The 13,684-nt window shown below is 23.6% G+C and overlaps 1 protein-coding gene across 2 annotated transcripts in view; it reads right to left on the reverse strand.

The window, feature by feature from the left end:
- The window catches only part of LOC112694229 (neuronal growth regulator 1-like), a 327,174-nt gene that overhangs the window by 92,734 nt on the left and 220,756 nt on the right, over positions 1 to 13,684 (reverse strand). The gene's annotated exons all lie outside the window — the stretch shown is intronic.

The following is a 13,684-nucleotide window of genomic DNA, read 5'->3' on the forward strand; positions in this document are numbered from 1 at the left end:
GTTTACCATTGTTCATATAAATTAATTTTACCTGATTAAAATTCTTTATCATCTTATAAAATTTACTTTATAATGTAATATAATATTAATATAACGTAACATCTAAAATATATTAGACTTTAGAGCTAAAAGAAAACTTAACTTTATATATTTCAATATTATATTGTTAATAATATTTTCAAAAATTATTTTGTTAATTTATTTTATCAAACTTCACTACATTGTTTGTTGCTTGGTACTACTAAGTAATGTATCTACCATTTTATTTTACGCCAATCTTCAATTGCAATTAAAATCAATTAAATATTTTTTCAATATAGTTCATTGTTTTCAAAATAATAATCTTAATATATTATATCATAATATAAAAATTGCAGAGTATACCTGTTATTTGGCAAAGGTACTCTCCTGTTCAAAAGTTGGGAAAGACAAATGGGATATTAGTGACTAGCTTATACATTCATCATTACAAGGAAAATTTGGAATTTGATAGTTATTTGGGTATCCACTACCATGATTAATTGAAAAGTAATTTTCTATTGAGCTCTAATAGAAATAACTGAACAGATTTTACATCATTACTGCAACATTTCTTTACACTCATTAATCAATTTTTTAAATGTGACTCATATTCTACGATAAAAATGTCTGTAGATCAATTAAAGAATTTTAAAATTTAGACAGTTTTTTTTTTTTTTATAAAATTACTTTTTCGTTTTTTAAAAAGGATCCATCAAACTTATTACCAAATTTTTAAAAACTATAAAAGTGTGAACTATGAGATATTTTGCATTAAATGAATAAATAAATAAAAACGACAAGCGTACAACACAACTAGGTAAGAAAAAATAAAATATGTTCTTACGTACTGAGTATCGTATAATATCATAATAATAATGCGTAACGAACCGCACGCTCAAGAATATTTAAATGTAAATGGAATGATCATCAAAATGGAAAGAGTTTCTTATGCATACAATAAATACAAGTTAGTGAAACCTTATCTGTAGATTCATATAAATTATTAGCATAATCAAAATACCTTTTTCCTATATAGCATTGTACATTTATATGTACGCATATGTATAAAATATTAGTATTATGCTTGAAACACCACTCTTATATCCATCCCACCTAACATTTTTATTTTTTTATTTTTTTGAAATGGAATCAAACGTTAGTAGTCTAAGACTCGAAAATATACGATTGTGAGTTCCAATATCAGGTATCAATATAAGCTTTACATTTCTATAACATAGTACATTTTTACATATACTACTAACATAGCACATTATTACATTTATAGTTATACTTATTATACCCATATGCATATCTTAAGTACAATTAATTTATAACACCTTTCAAAATCAGACAAACAAGTTAAATAATTATATCTAAGTAAAAATAAAGAATAAAATCATTTTAATAAATCATATAATTGTACTTACAGATTATAATTAAAATTACCATCTTGATCACCAACATTGTATAATATTAAAATACGGTAATAATAAGTATCTATAAATATTTTTTCAACTAAATAAAGTGTATAAACTCGTTTTAAAAAAAAACAACACGAACTTCTTTACACTATTATCAATGCATAATTTTTATTCAATAATAATTTTGACTGTAATAACAATATAAATAATAAATAAAATAATAACTTTTATCAAAAATCTTTGGCTTGTAAGAATATGTTGAAATGTTGAACCTTCAACTACCATTTTAACAAAGTTCATTGCTCATTAAAATCGTTTAAAACTACCAATAGTTTCGTTTTTCATTCTCGCCAAATCTGAAAATTCCTCTTGCACTACATTTTCGGTACATTTTAAAATTTTAAGGTTATTATTTGTAATATAGTTTAAGTGAAAAAAATTTTCTTTCTCATTTTTATCAAACTTAAAACATTATATTAAGCGTTTAAATTATTTGAACATACATGATAACATGTTAACAACGTTATGGACATTGTAAATTAAATTTACAAAAGTAATCATAAAATATGTTTTTTTTTAAATAAAAATAACTAAGAAAGGTTTAATACCAGTGTTTCATAATATTAATAAATACTAAAAAATATTAATATTATATATACGGGTAAGATTTGACCTTATTAAATGTTTATACGTTTATAAATGATATTAAAATTACTCGCTAAAATGTATAAAATCAAACAAATATTCTATGGTACTATCATATTTACTGAACCACCATTTTTACCTACTGTAATTATATTTTATATACTCGTATAATATGCATACTTATAAAAAATTACTATGTAATCTCCTTTTAATATTTCTAATATTAATAAAACCTGATTGGCTCGAAAAAAAATGACAAACATAAAATTGTATCTTTGATTAATCATTCACGGGGTAACAAGATTATGTTTGACAAAGCTTCTTTCAAGTAACCAAAAAAACCAAAGGTGCAACAATTAATAAAATAATTATGACAATAATTACAGAAATTAACTTTATTCACTAACAATTAAATAAAACCAATAAATATTTCAATTGTCAACCCCCTAGTATTGTTATATTATGTAATTATTAACCTTCAACCATTTTGATTCACGGACATGTCGAATGAATTATAAATTCAACAAACCACGTTCTTTTTTTTAAACACAAAATTATCACCATATGTAAAATCTTCTATTACAAAAATATTGAACATACGATTATACTTGATCACTGTACATCATAATGACCATGATTTATTCATATTAATTTTCTTGTTTCGCAAAAAGCGCACCGTTTGTCTTTGCTTACGTTTTCCGGAATTTTGGAATACAACTGTATTTCTGTTGTAGAAAAAGAATACATACTTCTTATATATTCCTAAAATATTCGCTTAATAAAAATATCTCATAGTTGCTAACATTGATTTATGGGAATATCTCAAAAAATTATAGCATTATTTGTATACATTTTATTTTAATGTACTGGAAAATCCTTCAACAAAGTATGGGAAATAATAATAGAGAGAACAATATTATAATTATATTTGACGATTCACTTATGCCTTAAACAATATTTATTTATTTTACCCTATATTCTTGAATATTTGAATGCTCACTGAGTACGAAGACTATTTATAATTAATGTACAGCATATGAAACATCGAAACCATTTATGAATATTTGTCATATTTTATAAAATAAAAATATTTTTAAACAGATATTTGTTGATAAGTTAATTCTTTTTTTCTAATTTGATTTAGTGCGGTATGATGTGTATGGTGTAACGTTTGAATCAATCAACTGTCATAGATTTTATTTGATCGGATACAATAGATTGAAAAAAAAAATAATTTGACTTGAAGCCTAATTTTGTTTTTATTTACTATTATATTCATATTAAATGTATAATTAAGGTTATTCCCATTCAAATTTTGTAAATTTTAAAATTAATAAGTTTTTAACATTTATCATCTTAACATTAACGTTACCATAGAATACAATCAGTATGTACAAAAATAGTTTTCCAATAAATATAAGAATTTGGAGAATACAACATATAATATAATTTATTTACGAGTATATATATAAAAAAAAAAATAAAAAAATAGGCCTCGAGGACGCCCCAGACAAAGATGGGTGGATAGAGTACAAGAAGACCTGAAACTCCTGAACGTAAGAAACGCAGAAGAACGTGCAAATGATATAGAAGCATGGAAACAATATGTTGTTGCGGCGATGGGCCTTAAAGGCCTGTAATAGCTCAGGAATAAAAATAAGATAAAAAAAAAAATGCGTTATCTATAACAAATAATTAAACTATATTTTTTAATTAAATCTTCAAATAAACTGGTCAAATAACAGTACCGATATATCAGCCCATAAGACCAATTTATTGTTCTTTCGTTGTCACATAACAGAATAAATAAAACGAAATACAAACATGTTTTTAGAATTTAAATGGCAAGTAAAATAACTTGAATTGTGTTTATTTATTTTACGCCATATTGGAGTTAATACTGTATCAAAAATATAATTTAAGAAAAAAATGTTTTCTTGGTGAGGAAATGTGCGTTCACAAAATATTTGGTAGTTTTATCCAGTATATTTCAGCTTTTATATACAAGATATTATATATGCTAACAAATAAGTTTAATATGTTTTCAACAATCGACTTTCGATTCTTATTTTGAACCAACACAATATATTCTCAATTTTTCATGTATGTTGTTGTATAGAACTTTGGGATTTACTTATGTATACTTTTAAATAACAAATCAAATTTCATTTTTTTTAACCATTCCAATAATGAAGTATGTAAGTATAATTCAATACACATGCAATAAAAATAATTCCTTTTGAGTATAGAAAAATGTTATTTATTTAACGGCCTTAATTTAATTACTCAATAATTTATTTATTTTTATCATTCAATTACCCATAACTGTACTTTAAAATTTCAACTATTTTAAGTAATAAAAAATATTAAAAAAAAAAATATACTATTGCATAATTCTTTAAAAATTGATTTGGTAAAATACCATTTACTTTGATTAAACAAAATAAAATATTAATGATTTATTTATATTATAATATTTACAAAAGTTAAATTTTGTATAACTATTAATTAGAAAATGTTTAATAAAGTTTATATTCAGTTTTGTTTTATAACCATGTGTACATTAAAATTTAATTCGATTTTTTGTTTAAAATATATAATTTATAATATGCATAATTAAAAATTAAAAATGGGCTATACTTCTTTATATTTCATATTCTAGAAAAACTAACAAATGTATGATGAGAATAAAATTGTATTGTCTTCATCATTCATTAATCTGTTTTGGAATAATAAAGGCAAAACAAACTTACCCTTCAAAAATACTATTTTGAAAGGATTCACAATATTGACAATTTATAAACATATGTTGACATAAATACGTATTATAAATTCCAGTAAAGTCTCAATAAAAAATGATTATACTAAATACATAAGTACATGTTATATTTTCAATTGTTATGATATAAAAGTGTTTCATATTATCTTAAGACATCCTTTTATACTTATTTTCATTTTTTCATAAAAAGTTGTACAATCAAAAAGTTGAACCAAAGCATCTCACTTTTAGTTAATTTTTTTTTTTTTTTTAATACAGTATTTATTATTATATTTGTTTTTGTTTTATACTTTTATCATTCAATATCTTTGAATAATTAATTATTATTTTAACTTTTTAGTGTTTTTCAAATGTTAAGGGATCATAAAAAGTGTATCCTTAAGTATTTAGAGATATATTATATGTTATTTGTTTGTTAAGCTTGCATTCGAATATTTTTATAGTATTTTTTGCTAAATTTTAAACGTTCCTTGGATCATTAAACTTATTTTTTCGTTCCTTGAAACATTAAATTTATAAACTAAAATAAAAAATAAAATAAAAACAAAACAATTCATCATTTTTATGTAAAACAAAATATATATCTTATATTATAACCCATGAAAATACTATATTTGTAAATAATACATTCGAAGTCGATAAAATACGGCACATTTATCACAGTTCATCTAAGAGCACCACAGGCGACTTATTCCACATCACTACCTCGAATCATAGTTTAGGAAAATGGTTTTGTTTTCCGAAAATGGAATAATTTAAATAATTTTTAGATATTATACGTCACATACAAGCATAACGATTCGATTATTTGATTTATTTTAAGGCTTTACACCCCGTATTGACCTGAATCTGTAACACCCGTTTCTAAAATTATTATTATTATTTTTTTTTTTAACGCTCAAATAAACCGTTACTCAACAGTTTGGTTAACCCAAAACCTGAATAATTTTTAAATTACTTAACCAACCTGTTACGTTACATTATGTGAATATTAATGTAAATATTTCCAACATTAATAAATAATTGTATGCCGTTTACTATAAATATTTTTGTATAAGATGTACCCATTAAATTATTTTTTTGTTACTATTAAATTATAATTATGCTTCATTTCTGTATAGAAATATATACAATATTATATACATTTTCGTAAAAATTGTTTTTAATGGGTATTGTCAACTTTTCATAGAATACAGATGTATTATTTCGTTGATGTCTAAATTATTTTATATTTTAATGACTTATAATGGTAGAGACATAAGTCAAATGACCGAGCCAAGGCTCCATCGAATTTTTTTTTTTTTTGGGAAAAACATTTAATAAATATTATAACCTATTAAAACATTATTATTAGATTAGAAAACTGATACATATCCCTAATCTAAACACTTTAAGTAGAAAAAAAATAGAAAATATTTTTATATTCGAGTGTTATTGATTTTTATTAATTCATTCAGTTTTTAATAATTTACATAAATTTAATCACTAGATGATTATTAAAATCATTAATTTTAAATCAACATATTGCAAAAATGAACTATTTCCTAGGTAACCAAAAAATAAAAAAAAATTATACGTCCAGTTTAAAACTGTCCAACCCTTAAAAATGTAATTTTCGAAAAATCGTTTCTTACCGCACGGTAAAAGTACTAGAGGAACCACTATTCCAAATTTCAATTGTGTACGTTGAGTAGTTTTTAAGATACAGCGATCAATGAGTCAGTGCTATTTGGATTATATGTATATATGTTACCGGAAAATATGAAAATTCAGGAATTGTCGGTATATCTTAGTAATTGTTGACAATGACTAGAAAGGTTAGGCAATGTTGGATATTTTGTAGTTTTATCAACATTTTCGTATTATATTAGGCGATGTTATAAACCCGCATTCAAAAAAAATATCAACACCGTTTTATCGGTGATCGATCTGATTATGGAACATAAGTGCCTACTCTACTATACCTCGTAAATATATATATATAGTAAACCCAATTTTAAGTTATCGTTTTTATTGCTTATAACTTATAATATAATAGACAAATGAAAAATTATCGTATAATTATAAGCTGGTATCGTTATATATGTATACATCCCGTGAGTGACTTCATAGAACTGTTTGTACATTGAAATAGTAAATAACAAAGTGTAATACTATTATGTTTAATAATCCGTTTAAAAATGTTAAAAACTCGCGGAGAAATAACTTTCCGTGAAGCAGATACCATTAACAGCATTTCTGGATCCCAAGGTTTTACGAAATGCCATTGTAAAACATAGTGTATGACCAATAAATGTGCTTGTGCATCTACTAGATTAGCGGTTTCCAAACTTTCTGAGCCTTGGAGCCTTTTTTTAAGTAGAAGTTTTTCGTAGAGCCCTCAAGAAATATTTAACGTTAATTTTTATCAACTTATGTTCTATTTTCTATGAAGGATTATAAACACAAAATGTATATATACGGGAGTCAAAATAAAATTATATTTATAAATAAAAGTGAAACAATAGTATTAAAATGACTGGAAAAAATATTATTTATTATTTAAATCTAAAAAACGAGAATACTTAAAAGTAATACAACGTTACATATACAAGTATTGATGTGAGCAATGGGCCTGCTATTTACTACTGAATTAATCGATGTCCGGTGTCACAGAAGTCAATTGAAGACGCAATTTTACTGCATCCAAACTTGCTCGACATTTTGTTTTTGACGGTGCATACAAAAAGCCATTTCACAAAGATACGTAGTACTAAAAGGCAGTAAAAGTAGTTTAGCTTTTGAACTTAATATTGAATTATCCTTCCCTAACCGAGCTATGTTTTTAGATTCTGCTGAATTGAGAGTTGCTAGTTTTGACGTCACTAAAAATTAATTTATGATACACTCATAGTTTTTTCGAATTGATTCTTGAGCATCTTTTGGAAAGTATAAATTCAAATTTTGAAGCAAATAATTTATGTTCTTTAATTATTTCTAATAATGATTCATTCATTGTTAAATTGTTTTCTTGTAAAAAGTCGTTGAAAAACATGTCATAACTTTACTGTTGACATTTCGCGTTTTTTTCGTTTGCCATGCATTTTACTACTCTTACTATTAGTGATTTTATAAGAGTTTCAGAGAGGATGTGTAGTTTGCCATCAAGAACCAATTCATAACTTATTAAGTACGAAGCTTTCAGTGCTTTTTCGGAATGTGTCTTTACATGAGATACAAACGTTTTATAAGTTGCATGGAGCTCTTAATTTTTTTTTTTTTCAACAGTCTGTAGTTTTATTTATGAAATCAATATTTATTTCAAAATGTCGTTTAAGCTTAGTAGGGAACATTGAGCTATTAGGCAAAACTTTGTTACATATCACACGCTGAGAATGTCTATATGCAAATTCAGTGAATTCCATATCTAAATATGAATCACAATATTTTCGTTTTTTGCTTCCTTTCCGAATATCTACATCACAGCTATAGTAGATTCTAAAGTAAAATCATGTACAATATGTTCCGTATGTAATTCTAAGGAATTAATTTTACTACAACTATTTACTACAACTACAACTATCTTTTCTTTGACTGAGAAAGTTGTTGGCTGAGGATTTTCAGGTCTTATGGAGCCCGTTTTAAACCACCGTTCCATTTCAGAAAAATACACTTGGTCGTTTACATACGTACAAAAAACAACGGGCTGAGTTATCAGGGTCGTTTCGAAATATCGTCGTTTCATATTATCAAATTCTAAAATTAGATAATTATATGCAATTTTCTAATCGGGGTTTTACACAGTATATAAATCGGTGAATTATGGCATTCAAGTTTTCGTGAAATATATATTAATTTTAAATAACGAACATTTTTTTAAATTTTTTGTGGTGTTACGAATGAAGCCCTAGGCATGCCATTGCGGAGCACCAAGAGCTCCGCGAAGCACAGTTTGGGAACCGATGTACTAAATTATATAATTTCAAGTGTTATATTAGTTCATCACGTAACAATAAATATTAACATCATGATTTATTCTAAATAGTTAATAAGTATTAAAATATATTAAATTAATTTTTAATGTTATCATTAATGCCTTCTTTTATTAGAAATTGTCATCAATAACTAGGTATTGATGTTAATTCCTTGCTAAATCAGACATTATTGTTATTGACTAGTCATTGTCAACACTGACTGATAGTTATCTTTCCCGGTAACATATATATATATATATATATATATGGAAATAGTTAATATTGCTTTTAAATAGTGTATAGAAGAATAGTCTCAATATGATAATAATTTACGTCAACGGGTACTCAAGAAATAAAAAATAGTAATAAGAAGTTTTATTCAGTATTTTGGACCCAAACTATTTAAGGCTATTTGAGTCTGTCCACGACTATTGGTTGGAATATTAGAGTGATTGTTACTACGATTATTGATATATTAAATGTGGTTCGCTAATTATTATTGATGATAATTAACAACAAAAAACATTTATTTTGATAAATTATTTTAAATTAACAAAATAAATATATCTTTAATCTTAAATTGTTATTTGGTACATTTAATTTAAAATAATGAAATAAACTAAAAATATTCATATTTAATTATTATTTTACCATTTTACCATTAATATAATAAGATTATTTTTAAAGATTTAAAAAAAATAATTATTCATAGATTATAGTATTATCTTACCCATTAGTTTTTGTTTGTGACTTAAACAATAATATAATTAAGTTTTAATAATAAATATAACGACACTGCTAGAAAGATATTGCTCAAATTAATTCACAATTTACATAAAAATAATATCGACTGAACATGAGGTTTCAAAAATAGATAATTCAGCGTTAATAGTTCTTTCCTGTTAATAAGGTTTTTTTGGTAAAGATACGTATTTATAAATTAATTACTGTGCTTTTGACGTTAGGCCACAAATTAATTATAAAAACTTTTCTCAGACAAGTTTTGAATATTTTTATTTATTTATTTATTTTTTTTTTTTTTATTGAGGGCTTCCCTATTTTTTGTATTCTAAATTATTATACTGTTTTCTTGTTAAAATAAAATTATTTTAACGTCTCGTTGAATTTAAAAACAATAGGTGTGATGTAATAAAAATGATTAAGAATGGAATGTATAATATCATTCTTAAATTCTTTAAAAACTTTAAAATATAATTTAGTTAAGTTAAAAAAAAAAATACAATATGTGCTACGTGTATAATAAGCATTTAGGATACAATATACATAGAAGAAATAACTAGAAAAATACTTTGGTGGGAGGCCGTCCAGTCACATAACCAATATAACCCTCTATTAGCCGTGTACACTTTATAACTAACGGTTATACTTAATTGTTATTGAAAAATATTTTTAAAATACATATAAATATGATGTAAATTATTTACATAGACGAACATGAATATGAATAATATTTCATAACTATTATAATATTTTATTTCTAATATTTAAATACCAATTTTCAAAAATAATTGTTTAACACACAGGAAACCTCAAGATAAACATATCAAATGAAACATCGTTTAAATTTGAATAGCAAGATTATTATAAAAAATAAATAAAATTACTGAACTTTATAGTATTATACTATATATGATATATAAAAAAATTGTGTATGTACACGAATATATCAAAATAATTCATATTTCATATAAGTTTGTTATTACGAACCCAAACTAAATAAATATTAAAATAGAAAAAATTACTTCAATTTTAAAATGTTTTTATGTAGGTTGTTATATTCTTACAATAAATGAGTTGAAATTGTTAACATATATGAATATTATAGTAAGTGTATTAGAATTAACACTATATGGTCATAATTGTGATTTAATTTTAATCACACTACAGATTTGTTTGTAATTTTTTGCAGATATTTTTCAATCATACTCGTAATACACATAATAGATATTTAGAAATATTTTAATTAAATTAATAAATTTTAATATGAATATGTGAATCGACTTTGTTTTATATACCAAAACATAGTACTTCGCAGATCACTCAGATATTTAATACTAACTTTTTGACAGTTTATGGAAAATATACAGTCTCATCAATAATTTAATTTCAAACAAATCAATATATAGTTTTGAATTATATAAAATAGTTGGATTGTAATTTTTTTCAATAGATAATTATCTGTGATGTTTTTTTAATTTTTTTATATAACATGTTATTTTTACTAATATCAAAATATTACTCAACGAACAAGCATTTTAATACAATTCTGTTGTTATTTAAAATATTTTGTTCTAAAATAACTATGTGTAAAAGTTGAGGTACTTGACAACGCATCATCATTTACTTCTTAAAAATGGAACATTTTCTCTCTTTTCAAAAAATTGTAAAACTTAAATCGTACGTTTATAAATATATTTAAGTACATAACTCAACCATCAGTAAAAATAATATTATTTAAATGTCATCAATATTATTTTTAAATTATTCTAATATATAAAAGCTTTGATGTTCTTATAATATACTAAAATATGTCTATCTCTTTTTGCATATCAAATTTGTTTAACTTTATCATTACATTTTCAAAAATATTATTGTATACAAAAAAGATAAAATTATTATTTTAGGTAAGATAGTAATTTTGTTCCTTGATCTAAAGTTAAATTCAAAACTTTGTAAAAAAAAAAATATACAAAACGTTGTTTCTGAATGACATTTAAAAAGTTTAACTTATAATTCTTTTTCTAATTAAATTTACCTAAATTTCCAATAAAAATCACCAACACTTATCAAATTAGTAAGAATTAATTATTTCAATAATAATTTAAACACTACATTAGTTTAATGTTTATATTTAAGTTATTTTTTATTTTATTTTTTGTCCAACACAATATCAAATAAGAATAAAAGATAAGAATAAATAATAATAAGAATAAAAATTTGGAGTTACTAAATTTGAAGCGTCTATAATAATTGTAAACATCATATTTATGGGAAATAAGAAAATATTATTCACATCATCCTATATAGTATCGGTTTGAACAACAGTCAAAAAGTATAAAATAAAATATATAGAAAAAAAAGTTCTAAACTATATATATATATATATATATTAAAAAAAAAAAATAAATAAATAAATAAAAATAATGCATTTATATGATATTAATAACCTATTACGTTCCAAAAGAGCAAAAATTTAACAAACTCATTTACCAACATATTTAACTTAACTTTATGATACAATGCGTATTTTGTATTCATATATGTACAAAAATGCTATAGTTTGTAAAATAAAAAAAAGTATTTTTTAGAAAACACATATTTTGGCGTAAAAGCAATAATGGAGCCATCCATTTATTGGAAATTGAACACATATGGTACTTTAGAAATGTTATTTTTCGAGTTTCTCAATATTGAAAAAACGTATCGAGGACTTCTGGAAAAACAGTCTAATTTAGGTTACACTTCCTTTTTAGTGAAATCTTGACCATTATTCCCGGGAAAGTAAAGCTCTGTCCAAAATCGTTTTCCGAATGTGTTGATTTATTATTACTCTTAAACTTAATAATACAATACTGGCTTGGACTGAAGTGAATGGATCGATCGAGACGAGTATCCATAGTATACCCATACACTGCAATTATTTATATACACTACATTTTATTTTTATTAGATTCACACTGATTAATCCAGTGCAGACTGATTCGAATTATCGAATGCAGTTGTTTTGTAAAAAATCACTGAATTTGATCATGTATATTTAATATAATTAATTATGTATTTGAAAATACTTTTAACCTACATAATTATCTGTGAAATCATGTATTTGAATTACTTTCTCGTATTTTATATTGCCATGAGTAAGTATACATACACGCACAATGTATTATCCAATTTATCATAATTTAAACCACCCACTAGTTACTACAAAATCTTCTTTATCTGTTTTTTTTTTTGCTTACGTTTCAATTTGCCAACGCTTAACGATCCGTTCTCCCGTGTACTTTCACAATACTATAGATAACAGAAAGAAGGTATAGCTTACGATAATTTTTATATTTTCCACTTATCCAGATAATCTACAAAATTAATTATATTGTTTTCAGAGGATGTCTGAAATGACGCGGGTTTATCGAAATCGCAAAGAATTCGCTTCTAGCCTGCTCTAACCCTTTCCAGACCAAGTACTAATGATGATAAAAATGTAATTTTTTTTTTGCACTGTACTGATTATTTATTTTTTTAATAAATTTTAAAACTCAAAAATTTTAATTTTTATTTTATTTATAGTTTTTAAGTACTGGGACAAATAAGTTCCATTGGTCTTCTGGGCGTTGGACTTAAAAGTCCCATTAGTCTGTTACGGCAAATTTATTTGATTAATTTCAATAAAAATATTAATTTAAATTAGTTATTTTTTTAATTCTTCTATTAATTTAAAAATAATGACAATTTCAAATTTAATTTTTAGTATTTTATTTGTTTGTTATCATATTTTATTTAAATTAAAAAATGATAAATCTAAAATAAAAATGATCAATTTTTTTTAATGACATTGAAATTTATACAATTTTCTTATGAAGTAAAATATTCTTACACATAAGTGGGTACCTATTGGCTATACTCAAATGGTAAAAAAATACTTTTTTTTTGTTGTACTTTATATTATATAAAAATAAATTCACATGTATTAGTTATTTGAGAGGAAAACACCAAAATAAGATTAACACTCAAAATATATAATTAATATCTCTTTTTATTTATATTAACAATATTATTATTGTAATTACAATTAAAAAATTCACATATATTATTAATTACTTTGTATGATACTCATTGAAACAAGG

The sequence above is a fragment of the Sipha flava genome, unplaced genomic scaffold (genome assembly GCF_003268045.1).
Source record: "Sipha flava isolate LNK unplaced genomic scaffold, YSA_version1 125_pilon_pilon, whole genome shotgun sequence".
Classification (NCBI taxonomy): domain Eukaryota; kingdom Metazoa; phylum Arthropoda; class Insecta; order Hemiptera; family Aphididae; genus Sipha; species Sipha flava.